We start from the raw sequence: 25,715 nt of genomic DNA, 5'->3' as shown, positions 1-25,715 counted from the left end.
TCTGGTCCTACACACCTGTCCTTCAGCAAGTTAAACACAGAATTGCCACTTCACTCAGCGGTGCCGTTGTGAAGTAAACGCCCAAGAGAACTGAACAGACGTTCACACAAAAACCTGTACATGAACGTTCACAGCAGCATTATTTGTAGTGGTCAGAAAGTAGAAACGGGGGCGCCTGGGTGGCTCAGTCGGTTAAGCATCCAATGCTTGATTTCGGCTCAGGTCATGATCTCAGGGTCGTGAGATCGACCCCACGTTGGGCTCCACTCTGGGCGTGGAGCCTGCTGGAGATTCTCTCTCTGCCTCTCCCTCTGGCCCTCCCACCCCTGCTCTCTCTCTCTCTCTCTCTCTCAAAAAAAAAAAAAAATAGTGAGAACAACCTAAATGTTCACCAACTGATGCATGGATAAACAAAATGTGGGATAAAATGAAATATTATTCAGCCACTAAAAGGAATGAAGTTCTGAGACATGCTATCAGGTGGCTGAACCTTGACAACATTATGCTTGCTGAACGAAATTAGACATAAAAGTACAAATACTGCTATCATCGTATTTACATGAAATGTCCGGAAGAGGGAGATCGGTAGAGACAGAAAGTGGATTCGTGGCTGTCAGGGGCTGAGGGAAGAGGGGAGCGGGGAGTGACTGCTAATGGGGATGGGGTTTCTTTTGGGGGTGGTGAAAATCTTCTGGTCATGGGTGCAGCACATTGAGAATGTGCTGGAACCACTGACTTATACCTTGAAAATGCTGAATTTGATGGCATGCGAGTGACATCTCAGTTTTAAGAACCTCATGCTGCTATATTGGATTTCCTTCCACTCCTTGATTCTGCTGTCTCATGTCACCTTTGAAACTGCCCCTGTAGTTCATTTTACTCAGAAAAAAAGGCTTCATCACCACCTCCTTTTTCCTCCTTACTGGTAAAATTCAAGCTCTACAGTGTCCAGGAAGAGAGAGCTTTGCGGGTGAGAGTTGTCGTATTGTCTGCATTGACTTTAAGATACTTCCACACATTCTGAGGAGCAGAGCTGGGGTTGAGGATGGGCAGGGCAGGGCAGGGGGGGTGGGGTGGGGGATTGTTTTCATTACAAACCCTGTGTAGATACATTTATTTTATTTTATTCATTTTTATTATCATTTTTAGAGATTTTATTTATATTTTTAAAAAGATTTTATTTATTTATTTGACAGAAACACAGCGAGAGAGGGAACACAAGCAGGGGGAGTGGGAGAGGGAGAGGCAGGCTCCCCGCTGAGCAGGGAGCCCGATGTGGGGCTCGATCCCAGGACCCTGGGATCATGACCTGAGCCGAAGGCAGACGCTTAACGACTGAGCCACCCAGGCGCCCCTTAAAGATTTTATTTTTACGTAATCTCCACACCCAACGTGGGGCTTGAACCCACAACCCTAAGATCAAGAGTCACACGCTCTTCGGACTGAGCCAGCTGGGCTATATTTTTTATTTTAAAAGAAAGAAGAGTGTTACCAAGATGGTTATTAAAAATCTGAAAGGAAAAAAAGAGACACCTGGGGCAGAGTGATGGCTATGTGGATGTTCTGTTTGGATCTACACTGCACGTGGGATTATCATTTGAAAGATCCTAATCACAGGGCCACACTCCAGAGGTGGCTACTGTGGGCATTTAATGATCTTTCTCTCCAGCAATACAGAGCGTCTTTGAATTAGTGTAACAGATGTTAGAACTGCTTTCACTTTAGCAAGATTAGTCCAGAGGTAGACAGCACTAAGGAGGCTCCAGTCCTGTGAGTCAAGGAGCCTCGGCTCTTGGTGATGGCACCATAGCCTTGGAGTTTCCGGACCCTGCACCCCCTGGTCTGGGGGTTGCTGCCCCCTGATCGTGATGAGATTGGCTGACCTATGGCTAGCAAACGGTTTCATCTGTTTCCAGGGAACCTTTCATACAACGGACGTGCCTCGCGTGGCAGAACCTGGGCCTCACCGATTGTATGGAGGAGGTTTATGGCTGTCATATTGTGGGTCAGCTAATCAGTGTTTATACAGTGACAGCACTCGGACAAGCCTTGTTTTGAGGAGGCACACTCCCTGGCAGTGAGCTGTGGGATGGAGACCTAGTGCTCTCAACGACGGGGTGACCGACATCTCTCGTGACTGTGGATGGCCAAGCTGGCTGTGAGGGATGCATTGTGCCCTTCTCCTCCCCTCCCTCCCTCCCCCCAACACAATGCATGTGTTGAAGCCGAACCCCCAGTTCCTCAGCATGTGGAGGAGAGGCCTTTACAGAGGTATCAAGTTAGAATGAGGTCATTAGGGTGGTCCCAACCCAGTAGGGCTGGTGTCCTTATAAGAAGAGGAGATTTGGACTCAGGTACACAGAGCAGGGAGAGGATGTGAAGAGGCAGAAGATTCTGGAACAGATCCTTCCCTCTCAGCCCTCAGAAGGAACCAGCCCTCCTGGCACCTTGATTTTGGACTTGTGTCTTCCGGAACTGTGAGGCAATACATTTCTGTTGTGTAAGCCTCCCGGTCTGTGGTCGTTTGTGACAACGGCCCCAGCAAAGTAAGACACTGGCTCAGGTGCATGTGTAGCCAGGTGACATCCGCTAACTGTGGTCCCTGGGTTGGTGACAGCCCTCCTGTCACCCAAGAACCGCTCCTTCTTCCTTAGTCCCTGTCCTTGCCAGGGTGGTGCTGGAGCAAGGTCTGACAGCAGGCTTCTCCTTTTATTACAAAGGCACTGTGACCTCTGTCACTACCAGGTCTTTGAGAGTTCAGGGCCACCCCCAAAGGCAAGAGCTGAGCCACGGCCAGGTACCTGCTGTGCTGTGGGGGCAGGGCCCTACCCTCATGCAACCTTGCAGCCGCCTGCTTGGGGACACGGATGCAGGAAGCACTGCAACCAGCAGGCCCTGGGCAGTTGGCTAGAAACCCCGAGGGGCGACCCTGCCTTGCTGCTCCTTTTAGCAGCGTTTGCTGTGATGAAACCCGAGGCGAGCACTTAACCCCGCTTAATTAGCTCTTTCCCATGAGGTGTGACCCCAAGGCCCAGGAAAGTTACTCTGGTTTTTCAAATGACTTCACAGCAAGAGTCAGAGAGATGGAGGGTGGTATGGCTGAGCAGCTCTTATCTGGGTTCTTCTTTTGGAGAACATTTTTTTTTTTTTTTCTGGGGGAGACACAAGAAGCAGCTGAGCTAGCTGGTCAGCAGGATGCATTTGGGGGGGTAGACAGAGCTGCCCCAGGAAAGCTAGGAGACAGAAGGAATCCGAAGTGAAGGACTTACTGAGCAAGAGCTTGTTGTATGCCAGATCACTGTTAATCACTGAACGTATTACTGCTTTTTGTTCTTAAAACTATGAAGTGAGTACCACTGACTGACCACATTTCAAAGAAAATAGTTCCAACAGTGAACATTTAAATTCTCTCTAAAGTCTCAAGCCCTGGGGCGCCTGGGTGGCTCAGTCGGTTAAACGTCTGCTGTCAGCTCAGGTCATGATCTCAGAGTCCTGGGATCGAGCCCCGCATTGGGCTCCTTGCTCAGCGGGGAGCCTGCTTCTCCCTCTGCCTCTCCCCCCTGCTTGTGCTCTCTTTCTTTCTCTCAAATAAATAAAATCTTTAAAAAAAAAATCTCAAGCCCTATGCTCTGGACCTAATATGCATCACCTCATGAATTCTCACTGGGATGGATGAGGTAGGAGCCATCATTACCCTCCCTGTTCTGTGGGAAAGGCAAGCAGGCCCTGGGCAATTGGGTCCTTTGCACAAGGCCACAGGTTGGGCAGCAGCTGAGCAGGGCGGTCTGGCTCCGGAGCACCCACTCATACCCACTGCACTCCACCTTCCAGTCAGCTGAGACTCACGTAACCATAAACTTGCTTGAGGTGAAATAATCATCATTTGGGGCTGCCTTGGAACTCAGTCTTATCAAAAGTGCTGTTGCATGCATTCAACAAATGTCTGATGAGCATCCACCCTAGGAAAAGATATTGTGTCCCCTTGAGCGCCTGGGTGGCTCAGTCAGTTAAGCGGCTGCCTTTGACTCAGGTCATGATCCCAGTCCTAGGATCGAGCCCCATGTCGGGTTCCCTGCTCAATGGAGAGCCTGCTTCTCCCTCTCCCTCTGCCTGCCTCTGCCTACTTTTGCTCTCTCTCACTCTCTCTCTGTCAAATAAATAATAAAATCTTAAAAAAAAAAGATATTGTGTCCCCCCGAGGAAAGATAATGTGCAGTCAGGAGACCAAAACCCACAGTTACTGCCTAAAAGGATGATCGGCATAGCGGGAAGACAGTCATGCAGTTATAATCCCACTCAATGGAAGAAAGTGCTAAATCCTGTGGGATCCTACGAGGATCCTCGAGTTTGCCTTCAAAGTCCTCACAAATGAATTTATAATGGAGAAAAACCAAACAAGACTGGTCAGAAATCACTTGTTTACAAAAAAAAAGAGGGGGGGCGCCTGGGTGGCTCAGTTGGTTAAGCAACCGCCTTCGGCTCAGGTCATGATCCTGGAGTCCCGCGATCGAGTCCCACATCGGGCTCCCTGCTCAGCGGGGAGTCTGCTTCTCCCTCTGACCCTCTTCCCTCTCGTGCTTTCTATCTCTCATTCTCTCTCTCTCAAATAAATAAATAAAATCTTTAAAAAAAATTTAAAAAAGGATTGCTATAGAAAGAGAGAAGAAAAGCAAAATCACTCTTAACCACATAACCATACAAGGAGCCTAATTAATAGCCTTTGAGTTTAAGAACAAGCTTAGTAGGGGCGCCTGGCTGGCTCAGGGGGAAAAGCATGCAACTCTTGATCTTGGGGTTGTGAGTTCAAGCCCCATGTTGGGTGTAGAGATTACTAAGAGAGAAACAACAAGCTTAGCAAACCAGTGTTGAATCTTTTATATCATCAGATATGATTTTATAAACCATCTCAAATTTTCAAACCAACCATTGCTTTTTATCTAAAAGTGTTTGGGGCCTTAAAAAGAATTCAGGTATAAATATCTTTAACAGGAAAGAAAAACTAGCAAGTTTCATTAGCACTGGGAGTCTTCTCATTTTTTTTCTCCTTGGGTGTTAGAAGCTCAAGAACAGTAAATACTGTGGAATTCAAAAATACATTTGCTTTGGGATTTTCTCTGGCCTTCAAATCCAGATAATGCTTTATCGATTGAAAACTAATTTCCATTCTTAAAGGGGGAAGCACATCTTCCGAACCAATATTTTTCTCTAAAAAGGGGGTTTATGTATTTTTCACCCAGATGTAAGCATAGTCTATTCAAAGCATAGCACCTTGGAAATAAGATTCGCTTTAGGAAATGAAGATTTATATATTTCTGGAACATTAAGTTCAGGAAAGGGGATGAGGCTAGGCTATAATTGCAAATAACTTCGGTTTTTGTTTTGGTTTGTTTTGATTTTTTTTTTTAAATAACTTTGAAGAGCCTTTTATGCTGCATTAAAAAGCTGGAATTCAGGGGCACCTGGGTGGCTCAGTCTGTTAGGCATCCAACTCTTGGTTTTGCCTGGGGTCATGATCTCAGGGTCGTGAGATCGAGCTCTGCATCGGGCTCCACACTCAGCAGGGAGGCTGCTTGAGATTCTTTCCCGCTCCATCTGCTCCTTCCCCCACGCTCTCTCTAAAATAAATAAATAAAATCTAAAAAAAAAAAAAAAGCTGGAATCCCACTGTGATTGGCTGGTAGGCAAGAAAAAGGAAAAGTTCTGTTACCCTGCCTACTCACGGCCCTACTCTCAGCACTGGTCACCAAATGTGTGGGGGATTTTCCCACAGCTGGAAGTTCTCCAGTTCTCTGGGGACACTGACTGGATGTCTTATAATTCAATCCAATTCTGACTCTATCTGTCTGGAGTTAGCATGAGACCTCACAGGTTCAGGGTTCAGTCCCACAAGGCGGGCCCCTCCCCAGATGCCAATCGCCAGTACTGGGTTGCAGGGTGCCTGCAACTTCTGTCTGACTTGGCTACAAATTGTGGTTCCTGTGACCCCCTCCTTGGAGAACCATAATTTGCTAGAACAGCTCACAGAACTCAGGAAAACAGATTAGTTACAGGATTACTGGTTTATGATAAAGGATACAACTCAGGGACAGCCACATGGAAGGGATGCATAGGGCAGGGGGTGGGGAGAGGGATGTAGAACTGCCATGCCCTCTCCAGGTGTGCCACCCTCCCAGCATCTCCATGTGTTCACCAGCCCGGAAGCCCTGAGTGAGGCTCATTACTTAGACATGACTGCTTAAATCATTGGCCTTTGGGGGGCACCTGGGTGGCACAATCAGTTAAGCATCCCACTCTTGGTTTTGGCTCGGGTCATGAGATCGAGCCCCTCAATGGGGTCCTTGCTCAGCTTGGAGTCTGATTAAGGCTCTCTCTCCCTCTGCCCCTGCCCCCTTGCTCTCTCTCTCTCTCTCTCTCTCTCTCTGAAATAAATAAATAAATCTTTAAATCATTGGCCTTTGGGGATTAACTCAACCTCTAGCTTCTCTTCCCTTCTTGGATGTGAGTGGGGGTGAGGCTGAAAGTTCTCGGAAGTTGGTTCTCTAGCAAACAGCACCATCCTAGGGGCTTTCTAAAAGTCGCTGCATTAACCTAAACGCAGGTATGGTTGAAAGGGGCTTGTTTTGGGGCGCCTGGGTGGCTCAGTCGTTAAGCGTCTGCCTTTGGCTCAGGTCGTGATCCTGGGGTCCTGGGATCGAGCCCTGCATGAGGCTCCTTGCTCAGCGGGAGGCCTGCTTCTCCCTCTGCCACTCCCCCTGCTTGTGTTCCCTCTCTCGCTGTGTCTCTCTCTGTCAAATAAATAAATAAAATCTTAAAAAAAAAAAAAAGAAAGGGGCTTGTTTTGAATAACCAAAGACATTCCTTCCATTTTATCACTCTTACCACTTAAGGAAATCCAAGGGTTTTAGGGACTCTGTGTCAGGAAGGGGGACAAAGACCAAACATATGTTTTTCACTCTAAATCACAAAGTCACGGGCAGCTATTGAAAGGTTTTTGGCAAGAGTCTGAAACGATCGGTTTTACCTATGTCTAAAGTGCCCTCGATGGGGCCCCAGGGATGGCCTGTGGAGGACCTGGAAGACCATGAGGAGTCGGGTATCAATGATGAAGCTATTCCCTCTGAGCTCCAAACCCACCCTCCTCTGCTCTGCATTGTGATGCGGAGCTGGGAAAACACATTTCTGCTTTGCCAGATGGTTCTCTGTGAGATCCTGGCAATAGGGTTTGCTAGACTGCTGAAGTCAGATGATTAACTCATTCCGCTTGGCCCAGGACTTTTCCCTGCTTTAGCACTCAAAGTTCTGCCTCCCGGGAACCCCTTCCCCAGGATGGTTGGACATTTGTCAAACCATCCCGGGGACCAGCAAGCAGGGTCAGCAGCCCCCGGGGAACTTGTGAGACATGCAGTTTCAGGCCCCCACCCCCCAGACCCATCAGAGACTCGGACTCAGGCCCAGCAGTCTGTGTTTTAACAAGCAGGTCCTCCAGGCTATTCTTTTTTTTTTTTTTTTTTAAGATTTCATTTATTTATTTGACAGAGAGAGACACAGCGAGAGAGGGAACACAAGCAGGGGGAGTGGCAGAGGAAGAAGCGGGCCTCCCCCCAAGGAGGGAGCCCGATGTGGGACTCGATCCCAGGACCCTGGGATCATGACTTGAGCCGAAGGCAGACGCTTAACGACTGAGCCACCCAGGCACCCCCTCCAGGCTGAAGGCTTAAGTTTTAACCCTCCAGGCTTAAACTTCTGCTGAAGTTTAAGAACCACTGTCCTCTTGGTACCTTCTCAGTTGCCTAGATAACAACTTTATACCAAGTTGGCAATTCCTTATGATGTATTCCATGTGTTAAAGGGCTTTCTGTTAAGGGGCACCTGGGTGGCTCAGTTGGTTAAGCATCTGCCTTCGGCTCAGGTCATAATCTCAGGGTCCTGGGTTCTAACCCCGCATCAGGCTCCCTGCTCAGCCGAGGGCCTGCTTCTCCCTCTGCTCCTCCCCTGCTTGTGCCTTCTCTCTCAAATAAATTAAAAAAAAATTTTAAAGTAATCTCTACACCCAACATGGGGCTTGAACTCAAAACCCCAAAGTCAAGAGTCTCATGCTCCACTGACTGAGCCAGCGAGGTGCCCCTCAGTGTAGTTTTTAATTTGTGATTTTAAAAAGTTATGAGTGAGGTAGACCATGTTTTTATATCCGTAGGGGACATTGGCATTTCCTTATATGGTAAGCTTTCCGCTCATATATCCTGCCCACTCTCAAAAGGTTTCTTGGTCTTTTTCCCCTCATTTAAAAAAAAATTATTTTATTTATTTATTTATTTGAGAGAGATAACGAGAGAGAGCACAAGCTGGGGTAGGGAGAGGGAGAAGCAGGCTCCTTGCTGAGCAGGCAGCCTGAAGTGGGGCTTGATCGCAGGACCTGGGATCATGACCTGAGCTGAAGGCGGACGCTTAATGGACTGAGCCACCCAGGCGTCCCTCCCCTCAATTTTTAGATGCTTTTTTGTATTTTAGGGATATGAACCCTTTGTGATACAAGCTGTAAATATTTTTCTCATTTTGTCATCTGTACTTTTTAGTTTGTGTAGGGTGGGTTTAACTTTTGAAGTTGCAAAACGTTTTCATTTTTGTTTGGCCATTTAACAAGATTCTCTTTTCTTGCTTCTTTTGACAAATTTTTGGAAATTCTGGGGAATAGTTTGGAAAATTTACCCAGCTCCTGCATCACTGGGAGACTCAGCAGTGTTTTCTTATATTATTTGAGGGTTGTATTTTTTCACTTAGATCTTTGATACACTTTGAATTTAATGTGATATCCAGTGCAAGGAATGGATTCTAGCTTTTCCTCTTGGTTGTCTAGTTGCTTCAACACCAGTAGGTTAAAAAACTCCCCCAAAGTCCCTTCCTGAATTAAAAATTATTATAGTGTTATATGCATTTACATAAGCAGTTGGTTCTATTTCTGGATTTTATAATTTTTCTCTTGATCTATATGCTTATTCACTCACTAATAATACATAGTTTTATATCGGTTTTAATATCTGCTAGAGCTACTCCTTGGGTTTTTCCTTCTCCTCCTTCTTCTTTTTCAGTTTTCCCCCCAATCTTTGCATGTTGTACTTTCAAATGAACCTCATAATCAAGTCGTTTGGGTCCAGGAAGAAACCCTGATGACATTTTTATTAGGATTGTGATACATTTGTAAACTAACTCGGGTAGTTGACCTGTTTCGGATGTTGGCCGCCGCTCCGTTTCCATCCTTGGAGTCCGGGCGCCATCTCGTGGCCACTGTGCACAAAAGCAATATTTTCTCTTAAAGAGCCACTCAAAGCAATAAACATTTAATCACACACACTTTCTGTGGATCCGGTATTGGGGAGGCTTCGATGAATGGTTCCGACTCGGAGCCCTGGCAATGAAGACATTTTCCGGGGCTGCGGTCATCAAAGGCTTGACTGGGGCTGGGGGATGTTGGTAGAAGTTCTCAGGTCTTCAGCACATAGCCTTCTCCATAGCATGCATCTAGCCTCCCCCAAAGCAGGTGGGCCCAGAGAGAGTGAGGCGGAAGCTACAACGCTAGATAATTTTAGATTTGGAGGAAAGTTGCAGATCGTACGGGGAGTTCCGCTGTGTCTCCTCACCTGATGTTACCATTATAGTACAATGATCAAAGCCAGGCGATTAGCACCAGCACCATATTATTAACTAAACTACCCACCTGATTTGAGTTTTAACAATCTTTCTACTGATGTCCTTTTTCTGTTCCAGGATCAAACCCAGTATCCCACACTGCATTTATTTGTCACATCTCCTTGGCCTCCTGTAGTCTGTGGTGGTTCCTCTCTATTTCCTTGCCTTTCATGACCTTGACACTTTTGAAGAGTACAGCCGTTTTGTAGAATGTCCCTCAAGTTGGATTTGTCTGCTGTTTTTTATGGTTGGATTGAATTAGGCATTTTTCCAAGAATACCCCAGGAATGATGTTGTGTCCTTCTCAGTGCGTTATATCTGGGGCTTCCTGGTGTCCAGTACCGGTGATGTTGATCTTGACCACTTGGTTATAGTGCTGTCTGCTGCATTTCTCCACTATAAAGTTACTGTCTTTCCCTTTGTAATTAATAAGTAAATTAAGGGAGATACTTTGAGACTATACAAATCTGGTTCCCTCAAACTTTTGCCTACTAATTTTAGCATCTATCAGTGGATCTTGTCTGCAAGTTATTACGTGTTGTGTGCCTAAGAGAGATTTTTCGTATATTTTTTGCTTCTACATTTACGCATTTGAATTCTATTGAGAGAAAGAGTTGTCCCTTGTCCCCATTTGCCTATTTACCGGATCCTTTCCTTAGATCAATATGGACTCATGGATATTTGTTTTATTCTATGGATTAAAACCTGATATTGATTTTAATTTTTGATGGTCATCTGGTCGTGAGATGTCACGCTATTGTGGTTTTAGTCAAAATCTTTCTTTTTTTAAAAAAACATTTAAAAAATTTATTCATTTGAGAGAGAGAGAGCATGAGTGGGTGGAGGGGTGGAGGGAGAGGGAGAAGCAGACTCCCCACTGAGCAGGGAGCCCAACTTGGGGCTCCATCCCAGGACCCTGGGATCATGACCTGAGCAGAAGGCAGATGCCCAACCAACTGAGCCACCCAGGTGCCCCTGCCCAGAACTATTTGTTGAAAAGATTTATCCTTTCCCTATTGAGTTGTTTTGTATTCTTGTCAAAAATACATTGACCATTGGGCACCTGGCTGGCTCAGTCATTAAGTGTCTGCCTTCAGCTCAGGTCATGATCCCAGAGTCCTGGGATCGAGCCCCGTATCGGGCTCCCTGCTCGGTGGGGAGCCTGCTTCTCTCTCTCCCACTCCCCCTGCTTGTGTTCCCTCTCTCTCTCTCTCTCTCTCTCTCTCTGTCAAAAAATAAATAAAATCTTGAAAAAAAATAAATCGACTGTAGATGTATGGGTTTATTTCTGGACTCTTAATTCTATTGCATTTATCTATATTTATCCTTATGCCAGAATCACCTGGTCTTAATTATTATAGCTTTGTAGTCAAGTGGAATTAGAAAGTGTAAGTTCCCCAATATTGTTCTTGTTTTTCAAGATTATTTTAGCTATTCTGGATCCCTTGCATTTCCTTATGAATTTTTGGATAAGCCAGAATTTAGGTAGTATCAATAGATTTGGGTTGTATTGCCATTTAACAATAATAAGAGTCCTGATTCATGAACATGTGATGCCTATCCATTTATTTAATTCCCTTCAATGATGTTTTGTAGTTTTCAGTATAAAAGTCTTGCACTTCTTTTGTTAAATCTACATCTATGTATTTGTATCTTTTTGATATTATTATAAGTAGGATTGTTTTCTTAATTTCCTTTTTGGATTGTTCATTACAAGTGTATAGAAATAAACTGATTTTTGCACAGTGATCTTGTATCCTATGCATTTGCTGCACTGAGTTATTAGTTCTAATGGATTTTTGTGGACTTCTTAAGATTTTCCATATACAAGATCATGTTATCTGCAAATAGAAAGTTTTACTTCTTTCTTTTCAATATGATGCCTTTTATTTCTCTTTATTGCCTAATTTCGCTTGCTAGAACCTCCACTACAGTTTTGACTAGGAGTGGTGAGATAGAATATTTTTATTTTGGTTCCTGTCTTGATCTTAGTGAGAGAGCTTTTAGTCTTTTACTGTCAAGTATGATATTATTGTGGTTTTTTTCAAATCTTTTTCTGTATCTATTGAGATGATCATGTGGTTTTAATTTCTTTATTTTTTTAATATATATTTTTGAATATTTTCCTAGCATTTGCTTCAGGCCATACATTCTTATTTCTTTGCATGTTTCATAATTTTTTTTTGTTGGAAACTGGACATTCTGACTGTTATAATGGGTAACTCTGAAAATCATATGCTCCCTTCTTCCCAGGGTTTGTTTTTGTTGCTGTTTGTTCTAGTGATTATTTTAGTGATTTTTCTAAGTTTTCTAAAAGAATTCTGCAAAGTCTATGTCCTTTCTTGTGTGTGGATACTGAAATCTCTGCTCAGTTATCTTATGGATCAGTTAGTGATTGGACAGATTTCTCAAGATGCCTGGAGCCAGTTCCCAGATTTCACCGAGGGACCTGTGTGTATGTTGGGACATGCTTTCAGCACTTAGCCTGGCAGTTTACAACTCTGCCTTCGCCTTCACTTTCTGCTTGTGGAGAGCCTCAAGGTCAGCACAGTGTGCAAGCATAGGTCTTTCCTTGGCATGCACACGACCTTGGGCCTATTCATAGCTCTATGCAGGTGCGTGGCTTTCTAGATTCTCAGACTTTTGTCAGAGATTTTCAAAGCTCTTATAGACATCTCATTCTCCAGCTCATCCTTTTAAGCTTTTTGGTTCACATATTGTTTGCCTGTACTGTTATTACCCCCCTTTGGGCCCTCATAGGGTTAAACAACTGCCTGGAGCTTTTTTGACAGATGTCGCCCCCTGTGATAAGGCTTTTTCCACTGGGAAAAGCTCTAAGTCAGGTCAGATACAGAAAGCCTTGCAAATGGGGTCTTCCAAAGACCTACAGGTCAAATAATGACAACTGTTTGTGAATGTGGCTTTGAGAGAGCTTCGGCCTTGTTGTACTCCATCTGGTGACTACACGGCGGCTGGTTTCCATCTTGAATGAGAGCTGTTATCTTCCAAGGCTACTGTGGGGTTGGAGGGCAGGAGAATGGGACAAGGGTAAATTAAAATGCCACAAATCTCACTGTTCTTATTGAGATTCTGCCATTTTCCTTGAATGAATGCTCTTCACATTGCTGCAAGCCTTTGATTAATTTCCAGAATCCTGAAAATGTTATCTTCTGGACTTTTTTTTTTTTTTTTGCAAGTTTTCTCTTTAATGTTATGGGGGAGAAAAAAATTTTGGTGGTCCTTACTCCACCATTCATGCTGATGCCACCCCTATAATTTTTCTGATGACATAGAAATATTGCTGTGTACCCTTGTCCCTATCCAATATGATGAAAGTAGATTGAGAATATTGCATGCTTCCAGAAAAACATTGTGGTAGTCACCTGGACTGCTTGTAAATAGTCTCTTCTTCACACCCTGTTAAGCATAGCCACACAACATGCTTTAGTTGATGAAATGTAAGAAGTGACAACATTTAATTTTGTTCCTTCTCTTTCCCATTGCTGTACTGATCATGGAAATACATTTTGAGTTGAATATCCAACTGGGTCCTTTAGTGACTAGAATAAGTATAGCTTTCTGTTGACCCATGTTGGACATGTAGTATGAGCAATAAATGTATTATATGGTTTTGGGGCCATTTGTTACTGCAGCATACCTGAGGCTATCCTGAATAGTATAAATGGTGAGAGCATACTTGTTTGTGAAGGTAAAAAGTATATCCATGTTCTGTTTGCCTGGGGAGCCTATGTTAAAAGAATACAAAATAAGATATGATTATGAAATAAACCATAGTAAGAAATGATGGCCAGCAAAATACTTTAAATTCAATACGTTAAACAGGAAAGTTATAGAACCGAAATGAAATTAACTCTATAAAATCATTTCAGAGGACATAAAACAAGGTCTGAACAAATGAAAAACCAACCATGGGACATTAGAAATAGAGCCCAGAAAAGATGTGATTTTATGGGGTGCCTGGGTGACTCAGTCGTTAAGTGTCTGCCTTTGGCTCAGGTCATGATCCCAGGGTGTTGGGATTGAGCCCTGCATCGGGCTCCCTGCTCAGCGGGAAGCCTACTTCTCCCTCTCCCTCTCCCACTCCCCCTGCTTGTGTTCCCTCTCTCGCTGTGTCTCTCTTTGTCAAATAAATAAATAAAATCTTTTTTAAAAAGATGTGATTTTTATTACATGTAAAGGTGGTATTTGAGTTTGGCAGGAGGGGAATGGTTTATTTAAAAACTGGTGTTGGCATAACTGGAAGAAAATAAAGTATGATCCCCTATCATGCCTTGCAGAAAACAAATTCCAAATGGATAAAATACTTAAGGATAAAAAATCAACAAAAATTTTAGAAGAAAATTGAACAGACTTTATGTACAATTTTGTAATGGGCAGGATCCTTTAACTAAGATAAGGAATCTCAAGTCCATGTAATAAAATATTAATATATTGGGCAATATAAAAATCATATGGCAGGGGCGCCTATGTGGCTCAGTTAGTTAGGCGTCCAGCTCTTGATTTTGGCTTGGGTCATGATCTTGGGGTCGTGAGATCGAGCTCCACATCAGGCTCCATGCTGGGTGTGGAGCCTGCTTGGGATTCTCTCTTTCTCTGCCCCTCCCCCCAACTTGCTCTTGCTCTCTCTCTCTCTCTAAAAAAAAAAATCATATGGCAGATGATGTCATAAACAAGACAATGGGCAAAATTATAGCATACAAGGCAGATGAAAGATAGTTATGCAAATAAAAGAACAATAATCAACTAGAAGATTGGGCAAAGGATATACACAGAGAAATTAAAGAATTGAAAATCCAAGAAGTCAATAAACATGAAAAGATGTTTTGCCTTTAGTATCCAGGGAAATGGAACTTAAAGCAACAATGAAACATCATTGTATGACCATTCACTGGCAAGAGCAAAAATGACATAAAGCTAATGCTAATGGGAATGCTGGAAAAAAGATCCTTTCACGTCTTGCTGGTGGCAATGTGTACTGTTACAGAAATTTTGGAAATCAATCTGGCATTACATATTGAAATAAAAAATACACATACCAGGGGTGCCTGGCTGGCTCAGTTGGAGCATGTGACTTTTGATCTTGGTTTCGTGAGTTCAAGCCCCATATTGGGTGTAGAGATTAGTTAAAAATAAAATCTTAAAGAAAAATACACAGGGGCCCCTGGGTGGCTCAATCAGTTGAGCATCCAGCTCTTGATTTTGGCTCAGGTCATGATCTCAGGGTCGTAAGATCAAGCCCCCCATTGGGCACCATGCTCTGTGTGGAGTCTGCTTGAGATTATCTCTCTCCCTCTCTGCCCCCACTTGTGCTCTCTCTCAAATACATAAATAAAATTTAAAAATACTCATACCCTTCAATCCAGAAATATTCTTTGAGTCTACTCTATGGAAATAAAAGTATCACTACATAATGATGTACATGTGAGGTTTTCCTTATATTGGAGTTGGTAAAAGTAGGAAACTTACACCAGTCATGATTCCCACTAGTGAATGGTTGAATAAATTGTGGTACATGAAGTTTATCTACTATGTAGATGAATAAAAGAATGAGTTACATACAAGCCAAACTTGATATATAACCATTATGTAGTGTTGTGAGGATATCAACATCAAGAGATGGATATATGTGGCGCTATAAAACAAAGACAAAATATGTGTGTGTGTGTGTGTGTGTGTGTGTGTGTGTGTGTGTGTGTGGTGGGTATGTATAGAGATAATCAAGCACATGGTGGTAGAAAAATCCCAGCATAAGACATAAAGAACAGGACCTAGAATTATGCCTCTTATTTATACTTGTCACAGGTTATCACAGGTCTCTGAGGAGGAGGAGTTAGGTCTAATATAAGAAATTATGGGGGCACCTGGGTGGCTCAGTCGGTTAAGCATCTGACTCTTGGTTTCAGCCCAAGTCGTGATCTCAGGGTTGTGAGATCGAACCCCACGTTGAGTTCTTTGCTAGGAGGGGAGTCAGCTTGAGATTCTCTCTCCCTCTTCCTTTGCCCCGCCCCCTCCCAGGCTTGGGAACGGGTTCTCTGGCTCTCAAATAAAGAAACAAATCTTTAAAAAAGAAACTATGTATAATCTTCATATTTAGTTACTTATGAATAGGCAGAGTAAATTATTTAGTGGACTCATGACCAATATATCAGAAAATGTTGCACAATGAAAAAAAATATAGCAAAGTAAAAAGTTAGGTTTTTTTTTTTAATAGAAGCATAACATACAGAAGAATGCAGTCTTGATAAATGCACAGCTCGTTGAGTTTCTAAAGCGAACACACCCAGGTAACCATCACCCAGGCAAGGAATAGAATATTAACAGGATCTTGTGAATCCTCTCAATGAAACATTGAACCTGGGGGTGGTGATCTTAGGGACCTCTGATACAGCTGGTGTCAGAAATGGGATTTCCTGTACCCCTGACTCACTGAAATTTGGCAGGAGTGGTTTTGGGAAAAGGAAATGAAGATGAAGGGGTGCGTATAGTGAACCTTTGGTGCCTGGGTGACTGTGGAGTCATCCATGGTATGAAACAGTGCTGAGCTGTAGTCTCTTGAGAGACGTAAAAGTTACTGATGGAATATGAAAATAATACAGTTGACCCTTGAACAGTGGGGACTTGAACTGTGTGTGTCCGCTTCCATGCAAATTTTTTTCTATAAATACAGTACAGTGCTGTAAATGTCGTTTTTTCCCCTTATGATTTTCTTAATACCATTTTCTTTTCTCTAACTTACTTTATTGCATATATTATATAATTTAGTGTATAATACATAAAACAAAATATGTCTTAATCAACTTTATGTTATCAGTAAGGTTTCTAGTCAACAGTAGGCTATTAGTAGTTAAATTTTGGGGGAATCAATAGTTGTACACAAATTTTGACTGTGGGGAGGTGGGGGTCGGTGCCCCTGACCCCTGAGTTCTTCAAGGGTCACCTGTGGATCACCTCCAGGACACTTGGCTCACTGGATGCCCAGCTGCTTTCAGCATTACTGGCTTAAAGTGAGGGGGAGAAAACGCAGCCTGAGTGATGCTTCTAGTTTTTGTTTTCTCCTCCAGCAGGAGGGGAAAGGGCCCCCAAATCCCCTGTCTCCTTCCCCACTTGCATTCCAGCCAGGATTGCCCCTGGAAAGTTGTAATATTAACCTCGTAAATACTAAATTTACTGCTAGAGGTTTGAGAAAATTTTCAATGGGGAAAAAAGGGAGGGATATTTTATTTTATTTTTTTTAAGATTTTTTATTTATTTAACAGAGAGAGACACAGCAAGAGAGGGAACACAAGCAAGGGGAGTGGGAGAGGGAGAAGCAGGTTTCCCGCGAACCAGGGAGCCCGACGCGGGGCTTGATCCCAGGACGCTGGGATCATGACCTGAGCGGAAGGCAGACGCTTAACGACTGAGCCACAAAGGCGCCCCATGGAGGGCGGATATTTTAATTGTTTTGCATCTTGTTACTCTCGCATACGGATGTATGGTCAAAATATAAAATGTTAAATGCTTGGGGCGCCTGGGTGGTGAAGTCGGTTAAGCGTCAGACTCTTGGTTTTGGCTCAGGTCCTAATCTCAGGGTAGTGAGATGGAGCCCCGTGTGGTGAGATGGAGCCCCATGTGGGGCTCTGCCCTAAGCGCGGAGTCTGCTTAGGATTCTCTCTCCCTCTGCCCCTTCCCCCAAATCAATCAATCAATCACTCTTTCTCTCTCTCTATCTTTCTTTCTTTAAAAAATGTTAAATGCTTTTAATTTCATAAACGCTGGAGGGATCATCCTTATAGAAAAAGCTGCAAAGAAAAAAGTGTTAGCGGGACACGATTTCCTTGCTTTTTGCCACTGGTGGGTGGATTAGAATGAAATTTTTTTAGTATTGGAAACAGAACAAGTGTCCATAGCTGATGATTTTTTCCTATGATTTTTGTCTGTTGGAGTCTCAGGAAAAAAGGAGACAGCATAAAAAAGAAGGGCATTTTCCAGTTGAGATAAAACTTTTGCAGTTGTAAGGAGCAGTGTTTCAGTTTGCCGATGAGTTCTTCAAGCCCTATATCTGACAATCCTTAGAGGCTGAGGATTTCCTGGCCTGAGGTACACTGAGTGGATCAATCTGGATTCTAAGTGTGACAAGATAAAAAGGGCCTTTACTTGTCCCTTGCGCTTGGAACATGGCTGTCTGGCCCTGCAGTGTCTTTGCTGAAAAAAAATTTGCTGGCTTTTAAAAAATCCTGAATGAACAAATCCTAAATGCCTGGTCCTGATTCTAAGTGAAAACCTAATCTGAGCTGTGTTGAGTTGGGAGGTATAGGCTCAAAAAATAGAACTCAGACTCTGGGGGTGCCTGGGTGGCTCAGTGGGTTAAGCACCTGCCTTCAGCTCAGGTCATGATTCCGGGTCCTGGGATCGAGACCTGCATTGGGCTCCCTGCTCAGCAGGGAGTCTGCTTCTCCCTCTGCCTCTCCCCCCTGCTCCCCCAGCTTCCTTTGCTCCCCCTACCCCCCTGCTCCCCCTGCTCGTGTGCTCTCTCTCTCAAATAAATAAAAAAAAAATCTTAAAAAAAATAACTCAGACTCTGGGCCTGTCACAGATGTAGGCATCCCTTGGTGGGGTGTGACAACATTGTGCAAACTGGCTGGACCATCTGGGTCACCTACAGGTGCCCACAGGAAAGGGCTTATTCTCTGATACGATGATCTAAAATTGAGCTCCTAGTCAGCTCTGTATTTCTGATGCAGACTAACTGCCCTCCTAACTTGTGATTCCCGTCCTAATGTTGCAGGTTGGAGGAGGACATCACCGGAACTGTGAACCCCTCCACCCACCCCTGACAGATCAGACTCTTGCCCGCTCTTTTGGGGGGAAGGTCTCATTTCTCTTGACTCATGTTCACGTTTTTGGATTAGTTTCAGTTTGCAGCCACGGACTGCTAGCCTGACTCTACCTCCCTCCCCTTTCTCCCCGGACATGTAACTTCAGAAAGCAGTGTGATTTTAGTCAATGCAGCTACCCCAGAAAGGGATCAATCCTCTGAGACTACTGACTGGATAAGGGATCAGGATGAAAGGGGTAGGAGATTATGTAAGCTACTTTGAAATATTTGAAAATACAGGATTCCACCCTGACCAATTTCTAAACATAATGCGTCTCAAGAAGGAAGCCACTTGAGTGTCCTTGTTGATTGTAGCGGTAGACTTTTGCCCCCGGGGTAAAGTCTGAGCTCTCAGTCTGTTTCTGAGTCTAGACTGGTAAAGAACCCAAGGGAGAAAGTCACTATGGATGCTCAGGGGCAATTTGCTACCCCCCTAGAGAATTTCCAGATCCCACCAGCTGTCCTCAAGGACCTTCCCCCCAAGGATACTTTGTCTCCTACATACCTGGATACCATGGGAAATTCAACTCTGGTTTTCTGGGGGTTGGAGTGTAGTTATTTAGCCTCCTACTTGGCCCAGTTTTGTAATTCAGCAAATGTCTTAAGTAGGACATCATTTTTTTGAAGCTCCTCAACTCTCCAGTTGACCCCTCCCATGCTCCCACAACTTCCAAAAGCTCTGCGGGTTTCTCTGTGGCTCAGCCTGGATACACCATCTTTGGACCATACCCAGAGTTTGCAAATGACTCCAGAGAGACCTGAGGATCCTCAGCCTTTGTCCAAAGGATTCTTCCTTCTCTGGGATTTTATCTCCTTAATCTTTGTTGCTTCCATGGCCCTCTGATAACCTTTGAAATATGGTTGTAGTAATTGATCTGGCTTTTCTAGTTGTTCTGAGTAGAAACACTGGTTTGCTTCAGACAACTCCATCTTATCCAGACATGAAAGTCTTTTTCTGTTTTTCTGCTTAAGTCAACTTCATTGCAGTATAATCCACAGACAAGAAAATGCACCATTATAAGCGCATTGACGGTTATAAGGTCAATGAATTTTGCCAGATGTATACATCTATGTAACCACCACTACAGTCAAGATAGAAAACATTTCCACCATCCCAAAATGTTCTGTCATGTTCCTTTGTGGTCAGTTACATCTCCTTCCCCAGCTATGGGCAACTAGGCAACCACTGACCTGCTTTCTGTCACTATAGATTAGTTTTGACTTTTCTAGAATTTCATAGAAATGGAATCATACAATATGTAGTCTCTTGTCCCTGGTTAATTTGTTCAGGAAAATGGTTTTTTGAGATTTCTTGTAATTGTATCAGTTGTCCGTTCTTGAGCAGAATTCCATTCAATCCTATCATTGTTCGTTGCTGAACAGTTCTACGAATATGCCGTAATTTGTTTATCTAGTCACTGAGTTGTTTCTTTTCTTTTCTTTTTTTTTTTTTTAAAGATTTTATTTATTTGACAGAGAGAGACACAGTGAGAGAGAGAACACAAGCAGGGGGAGCGGGAGAGGGAGAAGCAGGCTCTCTGTGGAGCAGGGAGCCCGATGTGGGACTCCACCCCAGGACTCTGGGATCATGACCTGAGCCGAAGGCAGACACGTAACGACTGAGCCACCCAGGCGCCCCACTGAGTTGTTTCTAACTTTGGCTGCTATGAATGAAGCTGCTATGGACATCATGTATAAGTCTTTGTGTGGAAGTATTTTTCATTTCTCTCGGATAAATATGTAGAACTGAAGTTGCTGAGTCGTATGGTAAGTATATGTTGAGCTTTAAAAGAAACTGCTGAAACTGTCCTCCAAAGTGGGTGTTAACATTTCACATCTGCCAGCAATACAAGAGAGGTCCAGTGTTTCATGATCTTCAGTCTTCGATTTTAATAATTTGAGTACTTGTATAGTGGTATCTTACTGTGGTTTTGTGTTTCTCTGATGTCTGATGATGTTGAACATGTTTTCTTTTTTTTAAGATTTTAATTTTTTGTATTTATTTATTTGAGAGAGAGAGAAAGAGAGTATGAGTGGGGGGAGGGGCAGAGGGAGGAGCAGACTCCCCGCTGAGTAGGGAGCCTGACTCAGGGCTCTATCCCAGGACCCTGGGATCATGACCTGAGCCGAAGGCCAATGCCCGACTGACTGAGCCACCCAGGTGCCCCATGTTGAACATTTTTTCAAGTGCGCATTGACCATTTATATATCTTTTTTGGGAAGTGACTTATATCTCACTCATTTTAAGATGGAGTTGTCTGTATTCTTCTTATAGATTTCAAGAGGTGCTTATATATTCTGGATACAAGTTAGATATAGTGCTGTAAATATTTCCTTCCAGCCCATGGTTTGCCTTTTTATATTCTTAACTGTAAATTTTGAAGATCAAAAGCCTTTAATTTTGATGAAGTCCAATTTTTTGTTTTATGGTTTGTACTTTTTGTGTTCTATTTAAGAATTCTGCACCTACTTCGGGGAAATAAATATTTCTTCTGGTGCAATATAGTTTTAACTTTTATATTTAGTTCTCTGATCAAATTTGAGTTAATATTTGTGTATGCTATAAGGTATGGGTCCAGGTGCTCTTTCTCTCTCTCTCTTTTTTGCATATGGATGTTGAATTGTTCTATAAGTCTTTATATGAATTTTTGGAAGGAATTTCTTATGTATAGCTGATGGTTGTGTCTTGCCTTTTTATTTTTTTCAATTTTATTTATTTAAGTAATCTCTATACCCCATGTGGGCCTCAAACTCATGACCCCAAGATCAAGAGTTGCATGCCTCTCTGACTGAGGCAGCCAGGCACCCCGGGTCTTGCCTTTTTATCCAGCCTACTATTCTCTCCTTTTTAGTTGAAGTATTTATGTCATTTATAATGTGATTATTCATATCATTGAGTTTAAATCTACCTTTTTTGATATCTTCTCTCTACTTTCACCCTTTTTCACTTTTAAAGTTTCTTTGTTGAAAAAAAAAGTTTCTTTGTTGGTAGTATTTAGAAAGTACATAGAAATAAAATCAGCATTGTATTTTGAATTTGAATCCAGCAACATTGCTAAATTATGGTATATTGCTTTAGATTCCATTTTATTTTCTGTGTGCACCATGATGTCATCTGTGAATAATAACAGGTTTACTTATTTTCATCCAATCTATATGTCTTTTATTCATTTGTCTTGCCTTAAATTCATTGGATAGAACCTCCAACAAAATGGTGAGAATGGGCATACTTGCTTAATTCTGATCTTAGGGGGGAAAGCTTTCAATTTTCACCATTAATTGTAATAATTCATCATAGTGATTGGATGTAGAAATTTTAGATTGTAAGAATAACGAGGTTTTCTTCTGTTCTCAGTTTGCTAAGAATTTTGCATTTTTTGAATAAACCCTATTTGGTTGTGATTTTTTTTTATTTTTTTTCTTGATTTATTGGTATTTTGATAAGGAGTTTTGCATCTATGTTTATGAGATGCATTTTGAAATGTCCATATCAGGTTTGGTATCAAAATTACTGGACTTTTACAATGAGTTGCAGAGTGTTTCCTTCTTTCTGTTCTCTGGATGAGTTTGTGTAAGATTAATATTATTTCTTTCTTAAATGTTTAGAATTCCCTGGTGAAGCAATTCGGGCATGGAGTTTTCTTGTGGCAAGTATTTAAAATAGTGGTCCAATTTCTTTAATAGTGCTAGGAGAATTCAGACTTTCTATTTCTTCTTGTGTCAATTTTCAAAGGTTTTATTTTTCAAGAAAATTGGTCATTGAACTAAGTTGTCAAAGAACTAAGTTGTCAAATATTGAAAAGTTGTTTATTGAATTCTCATTATCTTTAAAAATGTCTGTAGAGGGACACCTGGGTGGCTCAGTTAAGCATCTGCCTTCAACGCATATCATGATCCCAGGGTCCTGGGATCGGGTCCCATGTTGGGCTTCCTGCTCAGTGGGGAGTCTGCTTCTCTCACTCCCTCTGCTCTTCCTCCCTGTTCATGTGCTCTCTCTCACTCTGTCTCTCAAATAAATAAATAAAATCTTAAAAAAAAAGAAACTATGGTCATTTATTCCATTTCTTGATGCATACTTGACAACAGCAGAATCCATATATTTCCTTCTTAATATGAAGAGTGAGTACTGTTATTATAGGAAGAGTCCTTGGAAAGCCCTTGGAAATTAATCTGACTTGCAATAGCAATTTGCAAGTGATACATATATATGGCATTGCAAAGAGAGTGACATTATCAAAGAATAAAAGATGCAAATATGGTGACTCCTATCACATCTCCACCTACTTCACTTGTTTAGCTTGTGTTGGATGGAGTTTGGATAATGACTGTAGTTTATCGTTAAATCAATCAGGATTCCTAATTTCTGTGTGTTAGATGATGGCAGGTTAAACTCATATTAGATTCCAGTAGTACAGAGGTCTCAGCTATGTCACCCAATTGAAAGTCATTGCTGCATTTAGCAACTCCTTCTACTAAGAAGCACAGAATTAGGGGCCTCTGGATGGCTCAGTCAGTTGAGTGTCCGACTCTGGATTTCAGCTTAGGCCATGATCTCGGGGTAATGGGATCCAATTCCACCTCAGGCTCTGCACTAGGCAGGGAGTCTGCTTGGGATTCCCCCTCTCTCTCTCCCTCTGCCCACCTCTAGCCCACCCAGTTCGCTCTCTCTCTCTCTCTTAAAAAAAAAAAAGCACAGCGTTTATTTGGTGTTGGTTTCTATACATTTTATTTATTTTTTATTTTTTAAAGGTTTTATTTATTTATTTGACAGAGAGAGAGACAGTGAGAGAGGGAACACAAGCAGGGGGAGTGGAAGAGGGAGAAGCAGGCTTCCTGCTGAGCAGGGAGCCCGATGCGGGGCTTGATCCCAGGACCCTGGGATCATGACCTGAGCTGAAGGCAGATGCTTAACGACTGAGCCACCCAGGCACCCCTGGTTTCTGTACATTTCAAAATGAACATGCACACCATTTAAACGTGCTGCTCTGACCCATTTTCTGAATGACTTTTGAAATAGGCAGTATTGATTGGGTCCCAAAGCTAGAGAAAATTTGGCAAGTCTTTTTAAAATGTTTTTAAAAGACTTTCTTTATAAGTAACTGAATGTGGAGCACAGACTCACAACTCTGAGATCAAGAGTCACATGCTCCACTGACAGAGCCAGCATGGTGCTCCTGGCAAGTCTTTTTTTTTTTAATGAGATATAATTGACATATAGCATTGTATTAGTTTTAGGTGTATACAACATAATGATTTGATATTTGCATATGTTGTGAAATGATTAACCACAATAAATTTAGTTAACATTCATTGCCAAATATTTTTTCTTGCAGTAAGAACTTTTAAGATCTACTATCTTAGCCACTTTCAAATATATGTTTTGATGTTATCAAATATATGATATTGTTAACTATAATCATAGTGCTGTATATTACAATCCCAGGGATTATTTATTTTATAACTTTTGAAGTTTGTACCTTTTGACTCCCTTCACTCATTCCACTCACCCCCCCATACCCCACCTCTGGCAATCCCAATCTCTGTTTCTATGAGTTTGGTTTTTCTTTTTTATTGAGATAAATTGACATTATATATATATAATAACATTACTGTTTTCTTTTAAGATTCCGCATATAAGTGAGATCATAAAGTATTTGTCTTTCTCTGACTTACTTCACCAAGTATGAGGACCTCATGGTCCATCTATGTTGTTGCAAATGGGAAGTTTTCTTCTTTTTTATGGCTGAATACTATTCGTGTGTGTGTGTGTGTGTAATTTTCTTTGTCTGTTCATCCACTGATAGACACTTAGGTTACTTCCATGTCTTGACTATTGTAAGTAATGCTGCAGTAAGCATGGGGGTGCAGATAGCTTTTTGAGATTGTGATTGTGTTTCCTTCAGATAAATACCCAGAAGTGGAATTATGGAATCATACGGATTTTGCAAGTCTTTTTTTGGGTGGGGGGGGAGGGCAGAGATTTTTTTATTGGGCGGCAGGGGCTGCGGGCCAGCCGGGCTGGGGGCGTCAGCGGTAGAGGTAGTTGGCCTGGATGTTGGCGGCGATCTCGGCCTCCCACTTGTCCCCGTTGCTGAGCAGCTTCTCCTTGTACAGAAGCTCTTCGGGCGTCTCGGTGGAGAACTCGAAGTTGGGGCCCTCGACGGGATGGCGTCCATGGGGCAGGCCTCCTGGCAGAAGCCGCAGTAGATGCACTTGGTCATGTCGATGTCGTAGCGGGTGGTCCGGCTGCTGCCATCCGCCCGCGCGCGGATCGTCCTGGATGGTGATGGCCTGGGCGGGGCAGCCTCACAAAGCTTACAGGAGATGCAGCGCTCCCCTCCCGATGGCCGACTCAGCGCATGCTCTCCCCGAAAGCAGGGGCTCAGTGGGCAGGCTCCCGGAGCAGGTAGCTCAGGGTCATGTCCAGGCCTCGGATAAGCTCAGTCCACAGCAGGGTCTGAGCCGCTCTGTCGGTCACCGCCTTCATGTCCATCGAGGGTTCCCGCATGTTCACGAACTTGTAGGTCGATGCCACTGTGCTGTTGTGGAGGCTCGGGCCATGGGATGCCCTGCACGTGCAGCCTGGGCCAGGGCCCGAAGTTGGTATAGTCAGGCAGCGCATCTTGAAATGCTCTCACTCCTTCCCTTGCTCGGATTTTGTAAGTCTTAACTGAAGAGCAGGTAGTGCTGCTATTTGGGCCTTAAAATACAGAGAAGTAAGGATATTTAAAGTATCTATGTTATATTGGTTTGATGTGTGGAAACCGTATAAACCTCAATAACTGAACATAATAAAAAGAAGAAGAAGAAGAAGAAGAATCATAGGGCATAGGGCATATCCCTGTGGTTGTGGAGTAAATCCATGCCATCATAAGTACATAAGTATCATAATTTTGAGAACAACTACTTGGCCCTAGTTGAAACTAAATGTCAGGGACCTTAAAATTTCTTTAAAAAGCTGTCTATAGTCACTGTTTCCAGATGTCACTTCCTTAGTTTCTCTTCAAACTCTTATATTTATTTTTTTAGTAATTTCTACATCCCAACATGGGGCTCAAACTCACAACCCCAAGACCAGGAGTTGCATGCTTCTCTGACTGACCCAGCCAGGTGCCTTCTTTAAGCTCTTATAATTGAGCCTTCATCCTCTCTG

The 25,715-nt window shown here is 43.0% G+C and overlaps 1 pseudogene; it reads right to left on the bottom strand.

Annotated features, from left to right (window-relative positions):
* Positions 1-24,589: 24,589 nt before the first annotated feature.
* On the bottom strand, positions 24,590-25,184 carry LOC113936594 (annotated as a pseudogene).
* Positions 25,185-25,715: the final 531 nt, after the last annotated feature.

This window comes from Zalophus californianus, chromosome 17, assembly GCF_009762305.2.
Source record: "Zalophus californianus isolate mZalCal1 chromosome 17, mZalCal1.pri.v2, whole genome shotgun sequence".
Classification (NCBI taxonomy): domain Eukaryota; kingdom Metazoa; phylum Chordata; class Mammalia; order Carnivora; family Otariidae; genus Zalophus; species Zalophus californianus.
The sequence above is the reverse complement of the archived record's forward strand: the minus strand, read 5'-3'. Positions and strand labels throughout refer to the sequence as shown.